Source organism: Equus przewalskii, chromosome 1 (genome assembly GCF_037783145.1).
Source record: "Equus przewalskii isolate Varuska chromosome 1, EquPr2, whole genome shotgun sequence".
Lineage (NCBI taxonomy): Eukaryota > Metazoa > Chordata > Mammalia > Perissodactyla > Equidae > Equus > Equus przewalskii.
In genome coordinates, this window is record NC_091831.1 from 118,525,072 (window position 1) to 118,548,722 (window position 23,651).

The 23,651-nt window shown below is 53.4% G+C and overlaps 1 protein-coding gene and 1 long non-coding RNA gene across 9 annotated transcripts in view; one reads left to right on the forward strand and one right to left on the reverse strand.

The window, feature by feature from the left end:
- LINGO1 (leucine rich repeat and Ig domain containing 1) overlaps positions 1–1,655 on the reverse strand; it is a 209,762-nt gene extending 208,107 nt beyond the window's left edge. For 3 of the 8 annotated variants that reach the window (XM_070620998.1, XM_070620990.1, XM_070620970.1), the window contains exon 1: positions 1,159–1,298. The gene's annotated coding sequence lies outside the window, so the exon portion shown is untranslated. Of the gene's footprint in view, positions 1–1,158 lie in introns of all 8 variants that reach the window. The other 5 variants (XM_070621009.1, XM_070621012.1, XM_070620959.1 and 2 more) reach the window with 4 other exon arrangements.
- On the forward strand, positions 1,472–19,695 carry LOC139083549 (uncharacterized). Its single transcript, XR_011540373.1, has 2 exons — positions 1,472–2,356; positions 16,842–19,695. It is a non-coding gene; the product is annotated as an uncharacterized lncRNA (long non-coding RNA).
- Positions 19,696–23,651: the final 3,956 nt, after the last annotated feature.

The following is a 23,651-nucleotide window of genomic DNA, read 5'->3' on the forward strand; positions in this document are numbered from 1 at the left end:
GAGGGAAGGACTTCGGAAGCAAGTAGAGAAGGCTTCCTCCAGGAGGAAGAACCTGCCCTGGAAGCAGGGAGGATTTGGTAAAGGGGAAGGGCCTGCAGAGGGCCTCACACTCCTGGAAACACAGGGTTCCCTCCTCTGGAGCAGGGGGTGGGGGAGCGGGCAGGGGGGCACCATCCTGGACCATATCTCCCCATCCTATCTACTGCACAGGCAGGGTTGGCATGGGGGGAGGGGGGTGGAGTTCCCTGAGGCAGCCAGCACAGAACAAGAGTGTGGGAGGAGACTCAAGAAGACCGGGAGGGGTACAGCACTGTCCCAACCTCACCACACACAGTGAACTACACAGGAGAGTGGCTCCAAGCAAAGCAGGGATGGGGCACCAATCACTATCCTCTTGGGAGCTCCTGGGGGCCAGGCGTGATGGGATGCACTGTCTGGCAGTTCCCTTCTTCCAGCCGCCTGTTTCACGGAGCAGAAGGCTCGGAGACACACACACACACACACACACATACACACACGGGCACGTCTACCCACTCCCGCACCTCAACCTCTGTGTCCTCAGCCTGGCTGCAAAGACGACATTGCGGCCCCTGGGCCTGCAAGCTGTCGCCGCTCAGTCCCGCCTGACCCTGGCGGGGTCACAGGAGTCCGGCGCACGGAGCGGCTCCAGCGTGGCGCCGCAGGGCTGAACCGGCGTCCCGGAGAGCGCATGGCTGAGCTGATGGGGTGGTGGAGATGCACCTCTCGGCCCGCCGGCTGGGAGGCACAGCCCGCACCCCCGCCCCATTCCTCCCTTGCGTTGTCTCCTCAAGAAAGAAAGGCCAGAGTTCCACCATTAAGGCTTCTCCATCCTTTCCCCACACACAAAGTTCCTCCAAGTCGCCACGGTTCCAGAGGCAGGAGAGGGTTAGGCGGGGCCGCGCAGCGGGGGGGAGCACGGGCACGGACTGGGGAGCAGAGCGCGCCCCGCTCCAGCTCCGCGCGTGCACGCCCCCACGGGCGCGCACCCAACTCCCCACCCCCACCTGCTGCCCCCGAGGCTCCCGCCCAATCAGAGGCCGCGCACGCGGCGTTGCCGGCGGTCAGACACCCCAGCTCCCCAGCCTGCGCCCCCGCGGGCCGGGTCTCGCCGCAGCATCCCGCCCTGGCCACACTCACCGTCCCAGGCGCGCAGTCCGCGCGCGGCTCCGCTTCGGGGCCGCATTCCCCTGCTCCGCTCCGCTCTGGTTCCCGCTCAGGCTCGGGGTCCCGCTCCGCAGGGCTCGGCTCCGAGATGGTGGCAGCGGCAACGAGCGAGACAGGGAGGGCGTGTGTCTGTGTGTGTCTATGTGTGTGTGTGTGCACGCGCGCGGCGTGTGCGTGTGCACGGGAGGGCCCCGCGCTCCCCTGCGCGCCCCGCTCCTGCCTCCTGCTCTCCACGCTGCGATGCCAGCAGAATCCCTAACGCGCGCTCCCACTCGCCTGGGCGCTCACACTCGCGCACACACGCGCACACTCGGTCGCGCACACACCCCCGCCGCCGCACACCCGGCTGCACACTCCCCACTCTCGCCCTCCTGGGGCGCTCACAAAGGCTCCCTGGCCCCCACCCGCCGGAGCCCCCGGAGCGCGGCCCGCTGGGCCTGCCGAGCGGCCCTGCGGCCCCTTCCGGGCTGGCCCCGCCTCAGGTCCCCCGCCGCTCCCAGAGCGGGTTCCTCAGGAGTCCCTGCTCCTCCACCACGCCCGGCCCGGCCCCAGCCACATTCCCGGCCTGAACCCCGGCCGCGGCGCCCAACTCCGGCTACCGGCACTCCCACCCAGAGGCGCCGGCTCCTTGCCCCTCGCCTGCGCCGCCGCCCGCAGCCGCGTGCTCTCTCGCTCTTTTCCTTCCCCGTTTTCTGTCCCTGCCTCTCCTTTTATCTCCTCTCCTTTCTCCCACCTGCCCCGATCCCCGTCTGCAGTCTCTCAGTCTATCTGCCGCCGCCCTCTCCCGCGCCCCCTCCTCCCGCCGCTCTGCGCTGCCTCTCACATCCTCCGCATTGCATTGGGTGCCGCCCGGCGCTCGCTGGGCCCGGGGTTCGAGCGCGCAGTGGGCGGCGAGGGGACCCGCCGCGCCCTGGCCCCGCCGCCCCCTCCGCTCTCAGCTCGCTCCGCTGCTCCTCGCTCCGGCCCGGCGGGCGGCGACGTCCCGCGCTAGCCTCGGCGGTCGCTGACAGCTCCCATCTCGCCCGAGCTTAAAGGGATAGCGCACCGGCTATCGGGGACACCAGGAGGGCCGGCCTCGCCGCGCCGGCACAGTCCGGGACCGTGGCGCAGCCGGGTCCGCACGGGCGGCGCCCTGTCCGCCGCTGTTGAGCCCGGCCCTCCGGGGCTGGAGGTGAGTCAAGGAGAAGGGCGGTCGAGAGCTGCCCAGACCACGCCATCCAGGGGGCGCTCAGTTCTTGTTGGTGGTTAAGCCTAGGGGCAGGCTGCGGGTGTGGGACAGTGCAGCCTGGGCGCCCAGGACTGCCCGACCAGGGGAGTAGGGATCAGGGAAGCAGCTGTCCGGATCTGAGCCCCGAGTGAGGACACCTGTCATGCTGGGAGGACAGGTGTTACAGGGTGGCCTCCCTCTCCTGCTGTTGACCTTGGGCAAATGCCTGCCTCTCTCTGAGCCTTAGTTTACCCTTCCTTGGAAGGACAGTGGCTTCCATCATCTCTGGGGTCCTACCCAACTCTGATATGGTGTTAGATCCCGTGGGAGAGGGAGTCCCAATGCAAACCCTCGGCCCTCAGAATCCTACCCACTCCTTGTCTCTGTGATCTGGGAACACTGCCAGGCTGCCGTCCTTGCCACCACCACCCCACCCACACCAGCCTTGGTCTGCCCCCTCCTTCATTCTGTGACCTTTCTTCTCCAGCCTCATCAGGGGAACAAGGCAAAGCTGAGAGGTACAGGGATCTACCAGGGACAGCACACCACAGTTTGCAGCACTCTTTCACATCCAAGATCTCCTTGGACCCTCATGATACCCTCAGGAAGTAAAGTGCACCCCTAGGCTCCTGGATAGGCCCGGAACATGAGCATTTCATCTTCCAGGTCCCGCACTCTTACTCCCACCCCAGACAGACCCTTGCTCCCCAACCTCCATGGTGGGATACATTTTGCCCATTTGTCCACTAAGCATCTATTATGTGCTCCAACCTGTGCTAGGTGCTGGGGACACACAGATGATTCAGACACATTCCTGCCCTCAGAAAAATGAGAGAGCAGGAAGTATGATGGAACTTTTGGGGATAGAGGAGGTCCAGCAAAGCTCCTGGAGGAGGTGACATTGAAGCCACATATTAAAGGATGAGTAGGAGTTGGCCAAGCAGAAAGAAACAGAAAGGGCATCCCATGCCAGGAGAAGAGCATGTGCAAAGACCTGGAAGTGGGAAATAGAGAAGGAGGGGTGTATTTTTGGGAAGAGAACTATAAGAGCCTTGCATTGAGTTTCAACTTTGTTCTGGGGCAGCAGTGGGGCTGCCACTTACTAAATCAAGGCAGAAGCCCTCCCCATCTTTCAGCCACCACAGAGGCATGTGTAAGGGCTCCCCAAATTCCTGAGCTTTTGAAAGAGGCCTCCTCTCCTCTCCTCCTAACACAGTCCCAACCTCTGCTCCCAATCTCTGCAGCCAGACAAGGCACAGCCGCCCCCTGCTGACTGGAGCTGGAAATGGGAGAAGCCCAGGCTTTTCTGTGGCCTGGATGTGAGTCCAGGAAGGGCCAGACTTTGGCACCCACCCATCAAGGTGCCCTGCAAAGACCCCAGACTTTGGTGTCAGGCATACCCAGTGCCAGTTCCAACCTCAGTGTCCTCCTCTGTACAATGGGAATAAAAATACTCAGCCACCAAGGAGGTTGGTGAAGAATTCATGAGGAATAGTGCACAGGAATGACCCAGCACATAGTAGGTGTTCAGCAAATGTCCTTTTCCTTCCTCATACCTGAGCCTGGCCTTGTGGTCCATTCCAAAGGCCCTTGCTGTCTCACTTTTCCCTCTTTCCCTGGCCACTTTCCTTCTGCCTTTCTACCATACTTCCTCGGGGCCTCAAGGGAGATGAGCTCACGGCTCTTGCCTGCTGTGGCTCAACACACCTCCTGAGGAGTCTTCCCAGGGCTTCCAGGTGGGCCCCAGGGAAGCCAAACAGAGACAAACAGCCTTTCCCCAGAGTCTCTGACATCAAAGCAGAGCAGCAATCCCAGTCTACATCTCCATCCATTTCTCCCACTCTCCTGTTCTGGGAGCCACACAACCTTTGTGTCTGTGCTAGGGAATGTATGCCTCCAGCTGTGTTGTGCAAACTCAGATAGACAGCAAGCCTTCTCTGAGCCTCAACTTTCTCCCTAAGTATAGGGGCAAGCTGGTGTGCCCCACAGGATCAATGAATCTAAGTCTAAGTCATTCAATTCCCCTCAGTAGGTCCAGGCCTTGGCTCTCTATCCAGGAGTTCTGCACAGAGGCAGGCAGGGACAGAAGTCTCTTTGGGACCCCCTTACATCCTGCCCTTGTGTGAATGGCCAGGAGCTGTTGTCCCTCTACCCCCTAGCAGGCTTTACAGAGAGGCAAGGCATGAAAAATGAATGGGCTCAGCTGGAGGAATCACTCGCCACTGCCAGAGCAGCAGCAGCTGGGGGCTGGGGGCCAAGGGCCAGGGGCCAGGCCAGTGAGGCCAGCTCCAGGAAGGAGCTCCTTCACCAGATGCTGGGAGCTGGCTGCTTCCTGCCACAGGGCTGGGTCAGTGCCCTTTGCAGACTCCTGCCCAGGGCCCCTGTGCTGTTTTCAGCCATCTCCACAGGCCAGTGGGGGAGAGCTTGGCAGTATCCCAGACCCCGCCACTAAGCCAGGTCCAGCCCACACTGAGTCCCAGGAGGCAGTAGGCCCTGCCTGTCCACCTTCTCAACTAACCCCTGGCTTCCTGGGTCAGGCCAAAAAATAAATAGGGTCATCAAGTGTTCAGAGAAATGCCCCACCCAGCCAGGCTGTCTCTTTGCTGTCTCTCATCCCATCTCCCCACCTCCAAGTCTTTTCCCACCTGTCCCCACCACCTCTTGGCTTCCATACAGCCCACCCACCTCTCAAGTCCTTCCATCCCTAAACAGCCTTCCTCGACTACCCCTGCCCACTCCAATCTCCCTCCTCCTCTTTACTCTTAATTGTCGGGAGTTTGCATTCATTAGTTAATCCTGGAGATACCATTCCCACTTCAGAGAAGAGAAAACCCCGGTTCACTGTGGGGTTCCAGGCTTCGAACTGAGAGCCACTGTTCTTTATCTTTCCATGAACTTTTGTCGAAGGCCTACTCTGTGTCAGGCACTGTGCCAGATGTGGTAAACACAAGCACTGGGCCTTGGACTCAGGGGTCTGGCAGTGCTGACCTTTACCCAATTTCCCAAGGCTGGAGTGAGGTGCCTGCAGTTCCCCCAGGCCCATCCCAGAAACCTCGACAGCAGCCTGAGCTGCCCAGCTCTGACATGAAGCTGGGATGTACTGGGCTAGGAGAGCAGGCAGGCATCTGACTGGCACAGCAGAGCAAACAGACGGGAAGGAAATCAATTTGAGTGTTTGATTAATTTTAATTTTTAATTTGCATGGAGAGTAATGCACCCGTTTGACACTGCACGCTCACAGCGAGCTGCTGGCCTTCACCATTGCTGCCACCGCTGCAGCTTGGTGTGCCCAATGGCTCTCTGCCCTTCTGTCAGGCAAGCCAGTCCCCTGCATGGCAGACTGGTCTTCTGCAAAGCTGGGAGGAAAGCTCCTCTCCAGGGGCCTCCGCCCCTTCCACCCAGGAGAGAAGCGTCTGGTAAGTCCCCTCTGCGCAAAATGGAAGGAGCTAAAGCTATGCTCCCTTCTGGGGGAGCCCAGCTGGGCAATGTCTGTCCCAGCGTCAGGGTGTGCTAGTGGACTCAGGCATGGCAACAGACCAGTTTGGGGGACAAGGGAGATTCTGGGTGCACCTCAGCTCACAGATGTTAAGTAGTTACCCAGGCCACTACATTCAAGGGCAACACTGTAGCTAGAGTCAGATCTGCCTTAAAACTAGGGCAGTCCCAGCTCTTGTGTTCTGTGACTTCGAGGGTCAAAGCTCTGCTGTCTCTTTGTTTGCGTGGAGTTTGACCACATATGGGGTGGGGAAAGTTGGTCTGAATTGGGAGAGACTAAGTCCATCACACTCTCTAGCTCCTGGCCCTCCCCTCTCCCTCTACCAGGCCTCGTGCCCTGAGACCATTACCCTATGAGGTTGAGAAGAGAGACTGTGGAGTAAGGCAGACCTGGTTGGAATCCTGGCTCTGCCACTTCTTAGCTGTGGACCTTGGGCAAGTCACATAATCTCACTGAGCATAGCCTTCAAGGACCCTTCTGACTGTGCTTCTTTCCTATACCCCTCCAGACCTCACTGTCTCTTGGTATCTAGAGAACACAACATTCGATGGCCTCCTCTAGGAAGTCCTCCCTGATTAAGCCTTCTTTTCTCCCCATCATTGCTATTGCCAGCTGCTGGTTCTGTCCTGAACATGAGCCCTCTCTGACCCCTGCTTGGGCCTCAGTAGCTCAACTATGAGCACTGCACACTCGGCGTGGGGTGGTGCGCTACAGAGAACATGGCTTTTGATGCAGGCCCCCTGGTTCAAATCCAAGCTCACTTCCATGCTAGTTGCTTAGGCCCATCCCTTGAGCACCCCAAATCCAATGGATCCAAAACTGAACTTATCATCCCTTGCCAAACCCACTCTTGCCTCTTTTTCTTCCCTATCTCAGTAAACAACAACACAATCAACCAACTGCTCAAGCCAGGGAGCTAGGAACCACTGGGACTCCTCCCTCTGCCTCATTCCCCACATGCTATTCTGTCCCCACCCTCCACTACATACCCTCTGAGGGGGCAAGCAGAGGGGAGGAGAAGGATTCTCTGGGGCATTTACTCCCCCGCAGGGCAGGGTTGAGAGAGCCTGCAGGGAACAGCCAATCCAGGGCTTGCCACAGCCCGATGGAAGAGTTGTCCATAGCAAAGCCACACTGAGAAGCCAGGTCTCCTCTGCCTCTCAGAGAGGTCATGGTCAAGGCCAGGCCCTGTAACAGTGGCTGAAGGGAACCTGAAGCCCCTGAAGTCCCAGCCCACTTCCCCCTACACCTCAGGCCCAGAGAGGCTGCAGGGGAGGAGTGAGGGGCTGGGGAAGTGTTCAAGTTCCCAGGCAGAATGAATAATCCACCAGTGTGAGCTCATGAAAACTAGATATCACGTCAGGGTGACTTAACAGCCTGGCCCCCAGGAGTCCCACTTTGACGTGGCCACAGAAGCAAGTGAGAAGCGTCCTTAGCCACAGTTGGAGCCAGTGGCCTTTCTCTGTGTCCCCCCACCCAACACACACAATGCCTGAAATTCCACCACTGTGCCTGGCTCAGATGCAAATTAACGCCTTCCTGACCATTTGAAGAGCTGGTACAAGGGTAGGAGTGAGGACACAAAGAGGAGTCATCCCAGTTAGGGGTCTCAGAGAGGGAACCCAGGGTGGACAGGGCTGTCACCTTTTATTGAGCACCTTCTGCATGCTGAGCACTGTGTTAAGTGCTTCTTCACAAGCTTCCTCTCTATGGCTCCAAGGCCCCCTCCATGTGACCCAAGCATCACTCACCCTCTCGGGACCTCAGTTTTCTTTCCTGTAAAATAAAACTAGTAATAATAGCTACCTCTAGAGGCTATTGGGTGATTAAATAAGAAAAGATGTGTAAAGTGTTTCTTACATTGCTGGCACAAAGTAGATGCTAATTAAATGATAATTATAAATGAGATAATTCACCTGACGAGGCCTAGAACCCACCCAGTCTATGCTTGTCAAATCTGAGCTGTTAATAAGATAAATGTTTCACCACTCACCTCTGGAATGAGGCAGAGCTTGGGGTGGGGAGGGGTGTCTGCCCAGAGCAATGGGACAAAAGAGTTGTCTAGAAATCCAGAGCATTAATGCTAAGACAAAGCATAGGGAAGAGGTGAGGCCACAGGAAATGGACTACCAGCAGCCAGAACCTGCTCTTATCTTTCAGAAGCCTCTCTCTCTGATGTTTGGACCTGGATGGGCCAACTCTGAAGGTCCCCAAGTCCTCTAGGTTGGACTAAGCCAGCAAGGTAAGGAGAAGGAGTGAGAAGCTCATCCACTGGGAGAGAGAGGGGAGTGGCAGAGACCCAAAATGAGACAGAGACATCAGGAAAGCAGCCCTGTGACAGCTGCCACTATGAAGCCCTTAGAGCACAGGCTTGGCCTTTCTCTACATCTTCTCATTTTATTCTTTTCATACCACGTCAAGGGTATTGTTATGCCAATATACAGATGAGGATCCAAGAGCCTGATAATGACTTGCCCAAGGTCATTGCCTGCAAGCCAAGTTTTGAGCCTGGGTTTTTTTGGTTTCTCAAAACCATCTTTGGGACCACTATGAAGAAGGAGCAGGGAGGGAGCCAGGTCCAGCCTCTCCTCAGGGTCCCAGAGCACCTAGCCCAGGGCAGTGGAGCTTCCCAGTTCCCAAAACAATGCTTCTGCAGACACTCCAAGTTTTACAAGCCCAGGAAACACCTGCCTCTTCCCAGTCTGACCCTGGAAGCCAGACTGGGGATATGATGGGAAGCACCTGCTCATGCATCAGAGCTGGGGCAGAAAACTAAATCTCACAACACCCAATGAAGTAGGTGCTTTATCATCCCCCCTTTATAGAGGAGGAAACTGAAGCATGGAGAAGCTAAGTCATGCACCCAAGTTCGCACAGCCTGTGAGAGGCAGAGCCAAGATTCAATTTCAGGAAGCGAGGTTGCAGAGGCCATGACTGCAACCGTTCACCTCACTGCCTATCAAAACAGCCAGGTACCGCCCCAGCCCAGAGCCACCCAGAACAGTATTAGGGGTAGGATTCAACTTATAGAACTCCTACTTGCACGCACTTTTTAGAATGCAGAAATTGAGACATCTGTGACTTTGCAGACTCAGCACAGAGAAGCAAGCTGGGCTACCCCTGGTTTTGCCTCTGTTGTAGAAGACACAGGTAGTCAAGCCATGTGTAAACATGAGGCTGTGACCCGCTGAATGACCTGGGCACGTCATGTTCCCAGGGCCCATCCATATGATGATTTCCCAGGGTGAACCAGTTCTGAAAAGCCCAGCTCCTCATCCCACCCCTCACCAGCGAGTTTGGGGCACTCTCCAGGGTCCTGAAATGCCTCTACTGCCTGTAGGCGGGAGTCTGGAGACCCCAAAGCTGACTGGCTTCGCGGGACACGTTCTCTAAAGCCAGGCAGGTAAATCAACACTTTAGACATGGACTATTACCCCAAGCATGGGGAGCTATTTCTTAGATTCACCACCACCAAGGAGAACCCTCTTGTGAAGTTCATGAGTTAACGCATCTCTCCTGCCTCCCTGTGAGTGGCTCCGTTCCCAACTGAATTTTCATGTAAAGGATGTGCCTGAATGAGCTGCACTGATCTGTTACCCTGGAATTGGGGTGAATGCAGTATGAGGTGTTTATCCCAGGGGTTCAGTAAATGTCATCAGCTGCCATCGTCACCACCGTTAATCATCATCTTCCCTGGGCAGCTACCTCCTCTGGGACAGCAGCCACACCCAGATGTACACCCCCAGCTTGTGGCCCCATAAAGCATATCAAGGGAGAAGGCCGTGGCCTCAGTTGCTGTGTTTGAAGGATGGCCATATGACAGCATCTGGGGGAGGCAGGGAAGGGCTTTCCTTTCAGAGGCTGCTCAGATCCTCTCTGTCCTAAAGCTCCCACCTTGGGGACCTAGAATGTCCTTGTCCTACCTTTGCTTTCAAGTTAAAACTGGACAAGGGCCTGAGAGGGTCTCTCTCAGTCCCCACACCCACCATCCATAAGTCTTTATGCGGCAACCCCATGAGGTGATTCTAGGACCAATTGATTATGGAGCCATCTGCTCCCTCCACATTCTGCTTCTCCGGGGCCCAGGCTCCCCATCTCAGTGGGAAACCAGGCAGCCAGATTCTAATGATTGAAGAAGGCAGGGGCCTCCCCATTTAAGGAAGGGGCCCAGCTCATGGGGAAAGAGCTGTGTCCCCACTACAAGGGTGGGGGATGGGGAAAGAGAAGAAGTTACACCTCTACCCTTTGCTCCCCCCTCCCACATTCTCCCAGTTACCCAGCTTGGAAGGGGCAAGGCCTCAAGGCAGAGGCCCCTTACTCTTGTCATCACAGCCAGCCATAGGACCCTGTTACTCAGCCTCCATTGTAGAGCAACTACGTGAGTTCCTCTGCTGGGTCTGAGAATCCTCAATTCCTCCTTTCAGCAAACATTTATTAAGTACCTACTGTGTGCCTGACCCGTGCCAGCAAATTCTCTTACACTTGATCCCATTTGATCCTTATGACAACCCATGGAAGTAGATATTTCACAAGTGAGGAAACTGAGGCTCAGAGAGACTAAGTTATTTTCCCAAGGTCACACAGCTAGAGAGGAGTGGATCAGGAACTCCAGATTGCCCTTCTTCCAGTCTGATGAGAGGGCTTCCCCAGCCCTCCAGCAAATGATTGATCCTACAGAGCTGGCCACAGCATAAGCCTTTGCCTGAGTACAAGTGAGCCTCACTGAGGGATCAGCAGAGAAGGAATGTCTGGCCTGGCTTACCCCTGCTCTGGGAGAACCTGTCCAGCTGGCTCCCTGGGTCTTGGAGAGACACACCACGTGGGCAATGGTCAAGGTGATGGAGGAGGAAAAGTAGTCATATCCAAGATGCAACCCCTTCCTTGCTCCCTGCCTGGTAAGCAATCAGGGACCCAGAGCAGTGCTGGGGCCACGCGGTCGGGAACAGAGGCAGTGGTGCACTGAGGGGCCCAGAGGCAGCTGTGCCCTCCTCCTCAACCTGAATATAGGTCACTTAATTGTCTGGGCCGCTAGGGAAGATCTCTCCTGAAATGCCAACATTTTCTGAAAGGGTCAGGGGTCATCACCCCAGGGGTCAGGCAGGTAACCGGAAATGGGCCTGCTGAGGAAGGAGCAGGGAAGCGCAGGCCCTACTGAAAATCTCCAACCACCCCATGTGGTCGTGCTGATTTTTCAAGAGAAGCCAAAAGCCAGGCTTCCCTCAGAAATGGCCCATTTTTTAAATGTTGGCCACTAATTCCATTGTTTAAAAGTACCCTTTTGGCCAAACATTTGCCCTCTCTGGCTATGCCCTTGGAGGCCCCTGTTGACCAAGGCCTCAGTGGATGGCAGCACAGTGTGGGCCAGCAGTTCAGAGTTCACAGAGCCCCTGCCCAGCCCCTCATCTGAGCCTCAGGGTTCACGGTCCCCTCTTTACAGATGTAGAAACCAAGGCTCAGAGGGGACAGAGTCCTTGGCGAGGCTGGGTCCTGACCCCTGCCCAGGCCTCCTTCTGCTGCCCCAGGTCAGTGAGCTGATCCCTCTTTGCAGCCCAGGGAACACAAGCAGGCCCCTTGATGGGAGGGAACCTGGGCTCCACCCAGATGGCACCAGCCTGAGCACAAATGAGGACACCAGGCTGCTCTGAGGAGCAAGGCCAGGAGACCGGGGCAGAGGCAGCACTGAAATCCTTCACTCCCCTATCCTCAGTGGGCCCTTTTGATTGACATTCTGTGTGGGAGCAGGGCCCCAGGGCCCAGAAGAAGTAAAACTGGGTGGCAGGTGGGCTGCCACTGGCCAGGTAGTGGAAACAGATGATGGATCGGATTGGACTTTCTCCATTTGGAGGTGATACTGGCTCCACTGTGTGCTAGTCTCATTGATATTTTTCATCAAGAAGTTGCTACATTGGATAGGATGGGGACTGGGTGGGGATAGGGCTCAGAGGCCTGGGCCCACAGGGAGCTAGAGCCCAGGACCCAAGACACCAGGCTTGTTGCAGGGATGTGAGAGAATCTACAAGTTCAAGACAGGATGCACCAAGGTCTTTTCTCGGGGTTTTACACACATGCATACATGTGTCCAAGGCAGGTACGTGGAAGCACCAGCACATGCACACACATGTATATGGGCAGAAATGCATGCATACACTCACACACACATCTAAGCTTTTGTGCTCACACGGTGCTCCCCACCTAGGACACCCTCCCCTTTTCTCTTAATCCACCCATGTCATTCCTTGGGTTCTCTCCATCCCTAGCCTCTTGAGCCAGAGAGGAGTGTCTGGACCTTGACTCAGGCCTGGGGGTGATACACATACCCAACCCCCTGCATGAGCCCTGGGTGTGTGTGTGCCAGGGGGAGGGTCCTAGAGCAGATGGAGCCCAGGGACCAGGACAGTGCCAGGGCTGGCAGAGGGGCAGGGAGGTGTCCCAGCGCTGCTAGGATGAGAGTGCTGAGGCTACCAGCAGGGGTCTGAGGAGGGCCCGCTGTCCTCCTCCTTGGATGCAGACTCCTGGAAGTCCTCCCAACTGCTCCAGGCCAGGTGCTTTCTCTTACCCCTGAGTTCCAAAAGCCATGATGGTTGGCCAAACCCACTGGACACTGTGCTCAAGAAATCTTAAATCTATCTTCTCAGAGCACCCAACCTCCTAAATGAGCTCCAGACCCATGTTTGTACTTTTAAAACCCAAGCCCTCTGGCAGTGGGGAGGTACCTCCAGCACCTAGCAATGGGGAAATCAGACCAAGTGTGACTGGTCAGTTCCCAGCCATGGGAGGGAAGGCGTGAGCTGATTGGCTGGCGATGCTTATAAAAGGGTGAAGTCGGGGGCTACGAAGAATGGAGATGGTAGGGCTTGGCTGTCCTCAGAGAGCCATTGGAGGCCTGAAGGAGGACAAGGAAAATCACCATTGGAGGCCTGAAGGACGACAAGGACAGTCACCATTGGAGGCCTGAAGGACGACAAGGACAATCACCATTGGAAGCCTGAAGGAGGCTAAGGACAATCGGCAGCTCAGAATTCCCCCTCCCACCCAGGCAGGCCAGAGGGGAGTGTCCTGTTTCCATCCTCCCAGCAGATCCCAAGCATGTTGCTCCTGGGAAGATGGGCCCAACCCTCAGTCTGCTCATAGAGGCAAAACTATTTGCAGTAAAGCAAAAGAGCAGAAGTTTCCGGCACTCAGAGGGTTGAGCCTGGATTAACCAGAACAGAATTAAACCTATAGGCGTTCCCCAGAGGGTCTGGATGCCTTTGTCTCCAGACAAGTTCCTGGAAGTTAGGCCAAGAGCTTCCAAGCTTGAGGGGCTTTGGGGATGACTGTTGCCCAGTTTCCACTACACAGAGGAGGAAAGAGGCCAGAGGAAGGGGCGTCGGGCAGAGGGATTTGTCGTTGGTGTGGGACCCAGGTCTCCCGCCTCCTGGTCTGTCAGACACTCTGCTCTGCCCCACAAGCCTGCAGTCCTTCGTGAGGCCTGGCTCTCGTGCCCCTCCATGCCTTTGCATATTCACCTGGATGCCTTTCCCTCCATCTCCACCACCCCCCACCTCCCTGCAGTTTTCAACTCGGGCGTCACCTTGTCTCGGAAGCCTTCTTGGACGCCTCCTCCATCCATCTCTGTGCTCCCGTGGCATCTTGCACACCATCTCCCACAGCTCTGGTCACACTGGACTCCTACTGTCTGTCTACCTGTCTGTCCCCACACAGGGCTGTGGCTGTCAAGGACAGGGTCAGTCTACTCCATTCTGCTGTCTCCACCACCTGGGGAAGGGCCCAGGGCACAGCTGGTGGCTAAGTAAATGTCTTTTCAATGGAAGAATGAAAAACTTTGGCATTTTATCTCACCATTTTTTCCTCCATCATGATTTCCGTTTTCTCTGTGCCCAGCCCTGTGCTTGGTTGGAGAGAGAGGGGAGGGCAGAGGCCCAAGCCTTGCACCTGAGAGTCCCCAGACTGGAGCCAGGGCAGGAAATGTGTTAAGTCAGGAGTTCAGGCATGGTGTGCTCAGGGTGGTTACTTAGAGGCCTGGGTGCCAGTAGGGGAAGTTGCACCAGACAGGCCTAGGACAGGCTTTTGCCCTGGCCTGGGCACTCATGCAGTACACAGACCCAGGGAAGGGACTGCCACTTCTCCAGGTCTTCCCAGCCAATTGTAGAGCTATGAGACTGCTCCCCTGAAGAGCTCTCAAGCCTCAACTGCACACCTCCAGGGGGCGTTATTCACGTTGTTTTCCATGTCAGTGGCGCCCCACTGCAGCCCATCTCCACAGATGACAATGTGAATGGCACCCCCTGGAGCCAGGTAACTCGGTGGCCCGGGGTGCTAGGGGCAGCCTAGATGATGGTGGGCCCCAGCCAAGTCCTTAGTCCCACCCTTGCAGTATCCCTCATGATGGTCATGGGCGGGGGCTGACCAAAGACTACTAGGTCAGATGCCCCTGCCCAGGAGAGCCTGGACACTCCCAGCTCTGAGCCTCTCTTCCTTGTCCCTGCTCCCAGCCACCCCCCTCAGTGGCCAGCAGCCATCTAGCTGACCAGACCTGTGGCCAACACGTGTGCAGCACCCTGATGGCAGCCAGGCAGTTGTTAACCACAAGACGCCCATTTACTGCGGGACAGTGTTTCCATTTTCCAATGCCGAGCAAGGAGGTTGTGAATGTAACAAGAACGGGAGCATAAGGGCTGTTCCACATGACAGCGGCACCACTGTAGGAGTACCCTCTGTGTCCAGACCCCAGGTAGCGCTTCTAATTCTCACAAAAATCCTGGGAAGATGTATAACTAGTCCTATTTTGCATACGAGGAAACAAGCTCAAAGAGGCTCAGGGACTTGCCCAAGCCACACCGTGTCGTGGCAGAGCTGAGACCTGACACCAGACCTGCCCACCTACCAGCCCAGTCCCCAGTAACCCTCTGTCCTCAGGGGCTATAAAGGAAGCAGTGACTTATGTCTGAAGCAGCTTTGGCCAGTCCAACATGACAAGAGGGCTGCACAGTAAGGATCTCCTCCCTGAGGCTGTGGGCTGCCCTTTCCTGCAGCAGACCAGAGCTGTCTTCTTAGTGCTGCATGCGAATGTGGCTGCATGGGCATGTGAATGTGTGTACGTGTGCCACATGGAACAGTCATGTGCCCTGGTCCCAAACAGAATGGCCTCAAATCTCACTCGTTCGTGTAGGAGCTAAGAGCATGGACTTTGGGGAGTCATGTCCCAGCTCTGCCACTTGCCATCTGTGTGACCTTGGGTGAGCTGCTTAACTTCTCTGTGTCTCTGAGTCTTCATCTGTACAGTGGGGATAATAATAGCACCTTCCTCAGAGTGAAGTGAGTTTATATACAGTGCCTGGTGCCTGGTAGGTGCCATATAAGTGTTAGCTAGTATATTTTTCAGCAAAGACTTGTTGAAGACCCACTGTGTGCCAGGGAGCAGGTAGGTGCTAGGACCGTAGTACTAATCCAGGCAGGCACAATTCCCATCTTCAAGGGGATCACAGTCTGTCAAGTCTCCTCAAGGCTGCCTCCCTGCACAAAGATGCGCTGTCAGAGGGACAGGTAACGGCTGAGACACACACAGGACCGGGAGACGGGGCATCACAGACCCCACTCTCTCTGGTTTTCCTCCTGCCTTTCTGGCTGTACCTTCTCAAGCTGCCCTTGGGCTCCCTGTCCTCTGTCAGCCTCCATCATGGGGGGCTCCCAGGGCTCTATGCTTTGCCTCTTCTCTCCCCACTGCCCACCCACACCGGCCCACCCACCCTCCACACAGATGGCGCCCACATCTCTGCTCCAACCTGGCACACCCAGCTGCCTGCCAACACCTCCAGCTGGACGTCCACCAGGTCTAAATAACAAATCACCTCCTCCCGCACCAGGCCTACCTTCCTTCTGGTACCCATCTTAGAGCCTGGCACCCCACCACCACCTAGTCACCCAAGCCAGTAGCCTGAAAGCCCCTTTGTCACCTTACTCTCCATCACTCCCTAATTCAACAACTCACCAGGTTCTATCGTCTCTGCCTCCTAAATCACCATGCATCATCCATCCATTTCTCTCCACCCCCACCAGGCTCCCCCTGCAGTCTGTCTGTAGTAGGTGCTGTTGGTGCCTCGCCACTCACCCAGATCCCTTTTACCAGGCCAGTTGCATTTCTGTCTCTCCCTTCACCCCACCCCCCTCTGCTGTGAGTGCTGGCAGTTAACTCACAGCTGTCCCCAGCCAAGGGCGACTGACCTTATTGGGAAATGGCTGGGGGTTTACAGCCCACAGCAATGGCTGGCAGATCCAGGAGCAAAGCCTGCCCCGTGCCCCGCAACAACTCTGGCGCTCTTCAGGCTCCAGAGCTCCCCTGGAGCAGACTGAGACCAGACTTCAGCTGAGCCCACATCCTCGCCTAGCTTCCTCCCCGTCCTCTCTTGCACCCCTCACGCCCCTGTGGGCATCAATTGAAGGCACTCACTTAATGAATCTCTAACACTTGATCCCATTTTCCGGCTCTGCTTCTCAGGAACCCTAGGACACCATCTCCAATGTTGGGCCAGTCAGAGCACCATATCCCATCTCCTTGAAAAGACCTGTCCTCTGACAGCAGGGGCCGGACTGTGTGCAGGGATGGTGGGGAGCCTGGGAAGGGAATGTTGGGAAGGAGCTCAGGTCCTCCCTGCCCATCTTTCCCCAGGCTGTCCCCAAGGCGCTGGGCCCAGCCACACCTGGCCACCCAGACGCTGTGATTAAGTTTTGGGAGCTTTCCCTCCTCCCTGCTTCTTCCTTCCCTCTTGCTTTCTTTCAAAGGCTGAGCCCAAGTTAATCAGATAAATTCCTTGCCAGCCGCACCAACAGTTTTTCTAAGGTTCAGTCTCCCCAGAGCGACTCATAATTACTCCAGACTGAGACATTAAAGCAAAAGAGAAAGAAGAGGGGAGAAAAAGATGTTTTTAATTAAAAAATTAATTTTTCCAACAGACGCACTGAGGCTGCCGGCTGTGGTACTTCACTACCCCGGAGACAATCCCCCCATCCTCTCTTCCTCATTAAACCTCCAGGAGGGGGGTGAGCCTGGCGAGAGCAGCCCCCTCCCCTGAACAAAGCTTCCTCTCCCTCCGACTCTCTGGTCTCCTGTGGAGCAAGTGGATGGACTGCAGCCTTCTCAGTGGGAAGAGCAGACGCAGAGCGCAGGCTTTGGAGTCAGACACGGGTGACCATTCTGTCACTTAGGGCACATTTGACTTGACCAAGCTCCCTGGCACCTCTCTCCTCAAGTGAGGTCCTCAGGCCAGCAGCATCAACATCACCTGTTAGGAACCAGAATCTTGGACCCCACCCGGATCACCTGCATTGAGTCTGTGTTTCAGTAAGACCCTGGTGATTCACAAGCACACGACATTTTGAGAAGCACTGCCCTGGTAGCTCTGAGGCTCAGCCATTGCCTCTGGAAAAGGGGGATAATAAGGACATCCGCCTTGCAGGCTAGTTTGCCAGGATTATGAAGATGTGCAGGAGAACAGTTTGGCAAACAGTAAAGCAGGAACCTCAAAAATGTTCACTACTTGTTGCCCTGAGTCATTCTATTGTTTCGTAACCAACGTCACATTCTGTAGCATTTTAGGAACCTGACCTGGTGAGCCCTTCCCCTCTCTCCAGCACTTTGCCCCTGTATCTGGGGCCCATCCTAAAGGAACCAAAGTGTTTGTAATCAAGGAGCTCTCAACTAGAGGAAATAGTTACTTTTTGAAGTATCGTCCGGGTGCCTCCCCTGCTCACAGCATGCTGGGAGGTCCTGGTGGTGGCAGGGCTGGCATGAGGGAAGCTCGGTCCCAGCATCACCGGGACGACGCAGTATCTGCTCTAGACAGATATCAACAACCAAGGGCTCGGATTCCTACCTTGTCATTGCCTTCTGGAGTCTTTCCTAAAGACACAGTGTAAAATGTGGACAAAGCTTTATGCCATCAGGTCACCTCTAATTGGGAGTGACTGGAAATAACACTGGAGAAAGACTAAGGAATGAAATGGAAGTAAGGACTTTTGAAATATTTAAGAATTCGGAATGACAAGAGGTTATTTTATATAACGTGGGATACAGAACAACTATAAACTCACCTATATTTTAAAAATTGTATATATAAATGATGGGGGAGGGGGGCACTTCTGGCCAGGGAATGCTATAGTCCTGGTTTCTAGGCTCTCTACCAGCCCAAGTCCCCATGGCCAGGGGATCCTGTGAGGAAGGCCCTGCCCCAGGAGAAGAGGTTGAGGCAGGAAGAGAAGTTGACAGAGGGGAAGGGTCAGGGCAGCAGCCAACTGAGCTGGGGTTCAGGGCTTATCTCTGGGACCTGCAGAGAACTGCAGAGACCAACAGAAGGAGGACAGAGAATGAGGTGGGCGTGCTATGCGTGGCAGGGATGTGAGGGAAAGCAGAGGCTCCAAGATGGAGCTCGCCCTGAGCCCTGGGATGCAGGGCCAGTATACTGCAGGCCTGGCTCTCAGAGGCCAGTGTCTGAGTGGGGCTGAACCTGCAGCATCAAGGCTCGTGATTACATGAGCCCAGAACAGGCAGGAACTGACACCACGTCGCAGCATCCAAAGGTCCTCAACATTTAGGGAGAAAGTTGAGGTATTCATAATGATGTTGGAGTCCCAATAGCTAAAGCAGGCAGGCCTTCAGCCAGGATGGTTCTCTAAATTTGTGCTCTGTCCGCCTACCGCTAATCCTCTCCACTTTTTTGCAAACCTGTAACTGGGACAGAAAAAATTTAAAAAGAAAAAAATGAATGAGGTGTAACTAGGGAAGCCAGAGGAAGCTGGCCCAGCAAAGCCACATGCTGATCAGACACTGGATTTGCAATACTTACAAAGTCACCAAGGGATAAGAGCCCTAAGCAAGGTATTAAAAAAAGGTAAACCAATATTTTAGACAATAACAAAAAACATTTAAGACCTGGTTTTGCACTCGAGACTTTCAGGGACGGAGGGAGCAACTACAAAACCCACTGTTGTAGGGACAAAAAGACAGAGAAAAACTCCCCCACGAGAGAAGCTTGTGGAGCAAAATCCCAAAACACGGAAAGAAGATTGATGTTAAAGTGAAGTCAACAGTTAGAAGACAAACTTATTGCAGACAAAATAAGTAATAGAGTAATCTTAAAAGGACTTAACAGAATCCTGTTTAGAAACCTTACAAAACTGAAGGACGATGGCATCTACCAAAAGAAACAAGAATGTATGAAATGGAAAAATACAGCAACTGGAAAAAACCCTCAATAATTAGATAAGTTCTAGACTTTTTTTGTCAATGCCATCGAGTTGATTTCAACTCCTAGTGACCCTGTGTACAGCAGAGTGGAACCCAGCCTGGTCTTTTCAGCCATCTTGTCACGTTCTGGCTCTATATCAGACAATGCTCCACTGTTATTTATAGGGTTTTCATGGCCAATTTTTTTGAAAGTGGATGGCCAATTTCTTTTTCCTAAAATTCTAGACTACAGGTGGTCAAAGAGAAACTTAGTGAGTTGGAAGCTCGTACTAGGGAATTTACATAGAACACAGCATAGATAGGTAAAGATATGATAGATCCATCAAGAACAGAAGGTAAGTTGAGAGCTCCCAACAAACACCTAAGAGGAGTTCCAGGAGAGGAGACTCAAGGGATGAAGAGAAGCAATAGTCAAAAATATAAAAGCAGATCATTTCCTAGAATTAAGGAAAAAAGTAAGTTCTCAGGGTGAAAGCAAACGTTGAGTACCCGGCATAATAAATACAGCTAACCACAGCTGGGCATGGTAGTACAACTGTAGAAAATCAAAGATAAAGATAAAAACTTAAAGGCCACCAGAGAGAAAAGAACTTTCACCTACCAAAGAATTAACAAGACACACAGACCTCTCACCAACAAGAAAAGGGGCCAGAAAACCATGGAGAAAATTCTTCAAAGTACTGAGTGTAAAAAATGGAGGGTAAAATTCCATTCACAGCTAAACAATCACTCAAGATTAAAAACAAAATAAAACCTTTTTCAAACATATAACCCAAGAGACCTTCCCTGAAAGAAGTCCTAAGGGATGTACCTCAGCAAAATGAAAAGTAAACCTAAGGGAAAACATGGGATGTAAGAAAAACACAAGAATGAGGGCAGAAATTGATTTTTTCTAAAATGGTAAACTGAACTATCGACCGTAAAATCATCATCATCAACATCATTATGATCATCATAGCTACAGTTGTGTTTTTTAAAAGGCATAAAATTTTAGACAACAATTTTAAAAATTCTTTACTTGCCCAGAAGGATGATAATAGAGATACTGAATAACCTTAAACTTTGTTAGAAAAATTTATAAGTAAATATATATATTAAAAGGTAAAAGTAACCAGTAAAGATCATAAATGCAATTTATAGTTTGTGAGATGCAGCTACAGCAATATTTAGAAGTCAATGTATAGCCTTAAGTAAATTTATTAAAACACAGAAAAGATTTAAAGTAAGCACACTGAGTTGTTTCACTCAAAAAGGAAGAAAAGAACAATAGAATAAGCCCAAAGAAAGTAGAAGGAAGAAAACAATAATGAAAAGGTCAAAATTTTTAAAAGTAGGAAAGAAAAAGCAATGGAGAGGTGCAGCAGTCAAATTATTTCATCTGTCACATCTGCCCTGCAGAGCTGCATCTTACATGCTATAGGAGCTTTCACTCTAACTTTGTCTAATTTTGAAAGTTGCAACTTGTTTGCATAGTCCCATTATATCTGATCTTTTTTCCAAGAAGTTTGATGACAGACTGCAAATACAGGCCTGAATGTTTTGACCAGGAGGTGGGGGTAAAAATTTTTGCCAAATACTTTCAGGGTTCCTACCTTGTTTTTATCCTCTCAACAGCCAGTGAAGTGGAGAGGTCAGGGTTATCACTGAGGAGCGGAGAGGCAGGCTTGTCTGCTACGGTTAGTGGCACAACTAGAAATAGAACCCATGTCTCACCCCCTACTACCCCAGTTTTTCCCCTGTCTCCCTAGACCACTGCCAAGTTGCAGGGAGATTGAGCAATATATTTCCTTGAAGTCTCCTTCCTGGGGCCGATCCAGACCAATCTTGTGTATATGACTACATTTGAGATGCCAGAGGTGAGAGAACCCCAACACCCCTTGGGGGCACCACCAAGCGGTCCAGGCTCCCCTCGCACTCCCTTGGGGAGTGTGATAGATCTTAGAACTAGGAGAGCTGTGCACTCGTCAGGGCACTGTCCCCATCTCCTGGTGTTTGGGGCTCACCTTTGCAGGCAGAAAGCAGAGAGGGGCTGTCTTACAAGACCAGGGACAGCGTGTACTAGGTGGACAGAAATAAAGCTCTCATAAAGAAAGTCATGGCTCTTAGGAGCTGCTCAAAATGAGGCCCAGCCATTCTTTAGTTAATATCTCCACCAACTTGGAAGAAAGTAAATCGTTGACAACTTCTCACTAGAATGACTTGGCCCAATATTGTGGTTATAAAACCCTAGACTGGTAAATTCTCTCATCTGTGAAATGTCTTTCCCCAGAGAGCTTCTAGAGCACGGCAGACATCCAGCGATCTGCAATGTGCTCAATTAGATCCAGCTTGAGATGGGCCGGACGTGACGACTGGGTTCTCTGCCGGGCCTGCTCTGCCACTCCTCTCCCTCGGCGGGCTGCTCTTATTTGTCAAGTCAAGGTGGCAACCCATTGCCCCACGAGCTCTGACCTAACGCAATGGACTCTAAGGCGGCCTTGAGGAGAGTGACCAGCCCACTGGCCTGGGGCTAATAATGTGTTTCCCTGGAGGATAAAGAAGGATGCCCTCATTGCCGGGGGTTCCTGTGAAGTGAAGGGAAGACACGATCATCACACTATGGTCGCTTCTGACCCATCTAATTCCTTCACACTGTCATGATCTTGGAAGAAAACGCTATGAAATTTGCTTTGAAATCTTAAAAAATAGTAAGTCACGGAGTAGTTAGAGCTGAAAAGAACCTCAGAACACAACTGGTCCAACACCTTATTGTTCTGAGAAGGAAACTGAGGCTCAAGGTCACACAATGAGGATGAGGCAGCCCCAGTCTGCAGCCCCCATGGTCAGCATGAGCTGCCTGCAAATCACACCAAGGCCCATGTGGCCATGGGGACCAAATCTCCACTGCCCAGGGGGAAGTCTGAGTAGCAGAAGAGAGAGAAAGGGACTGGGGAGAACAGAGCACAGGGGACAGGAAGTGGCACAAATTTGCTCAGCTCAATTGTAGCTTGATCAATCGCAAGTGGGGCGCAGCAGCAGAAGCAGCCGCTGGAACCACAGCTCCCCCGAGCCCCATCACTCAGCAATATGGTAATAAAGTGGCCGGGCCTGGAAAAATGCTATGAGACTCCAGAGAGCTCAGTCTCATCCCGCTGGATTATAACCCTGTTATGGACACCCCTGGGGCTTCTTCTGTCTCCTTCAACCCCAGCTCCAGAAATGAAATCTGCCAGGGGAGCTAGGGAGTAGAGGTGCTGGCTGGTGGGATGCAGCCTGACCCAACCCAAGGGCTTGGTGAGAGGGGAGGCAGGTGGTGGGAGAAACTGACTCCTCCAGGGCCACACCTGCCATAGATGTCTGGGGCTCTCCTAGAGCCCCAACTCCCGTGTCCACTGAGGCCTCAGCCATGCCCTGGGCTGTCCCATAGGGGGACGGAGATAGGAGAAACTGAGGGCCAGGGCTGAGGGTTCCGGAGTGCTTGGGGCACAGTCATTACCCACCAAAAGGTTAACGGATAGCAGAGATAGTGCAGTTCAGCTGTTGATACTCAGAAGACAGAAAGGATCCTTAGGGTTTCAGAGAAGAAGAAACACTTTCTAGGGGTGTGAAGCTACACCAGGCTGGAAGCATCATAATTCCACGCCTAAACACTGCTGCAGTCTCCAGCAGGCTCCCATCCTTCTCCCCATCCTCCTGCACAAGGATTGGAGAGCGTCGTAAATAGCAGGTGGCTGCTGTCATTCTACGTGAAGCTCTCCCCAGCATGCCAACGTTTCCGGGAGATAGTCAAAATCCTATCATGTAATAATAATATTCAGCCATAAACAGAAATGAAATTCTGAAATGTGCTACAACATGGGTGAAACTTGAAATCGTCATGCTAAGTAAAATAAGCCAGGCACAAAAGGACAACTATTGTGCGATTCCACTTATATGCGATACCTAGAATAAGCAAATTCACAGAGACAGACAGTAGAATGGTGGTTGCCAGGGGCTGGGGGAGGGGGAGTAGGGAGGAAGAGGAGTTATTGCTTAGTGGGTACAGAGTTTCTATTTGGGAAGATGAAAAAGTTCTTGAAATGAATAGTGATGATGGTTACACAACACTATGAACGTACTTAATGCCACTGAATTGTACATTTAAAATTGGTTGAAATGGCAAACTTTGTGTTATACATATATTACACCAATAAAAAAAATCCATCACATGCTGCCATGCAAGGCCCCTGCCACCTCTCCCTAATTTTGAGAGGGCATGTACCCAGAAGGAGGGGAGAACCAGAAGTCTTGCTGAGCATGGGAAATGCTAGCACAAGCACATCTCCCATCCCCTGAATGACCCTCTGGCCTAGCTGCCGCAAATTGCTCTCTGCCTCCTGTGGGCACTATGTCCTGTCACGTCTCTGTACCTTTGCACATGCTGTTCCTTTGGCCTGAAACTCCAGCTCCCCAATCTCTTCCTGTCTATCGCCAGCTGGTTCTTCAAGACTCTGCTGATGCAATACCCTCTTTGTGAATTCTCCCCCACCATGCTCCCTACA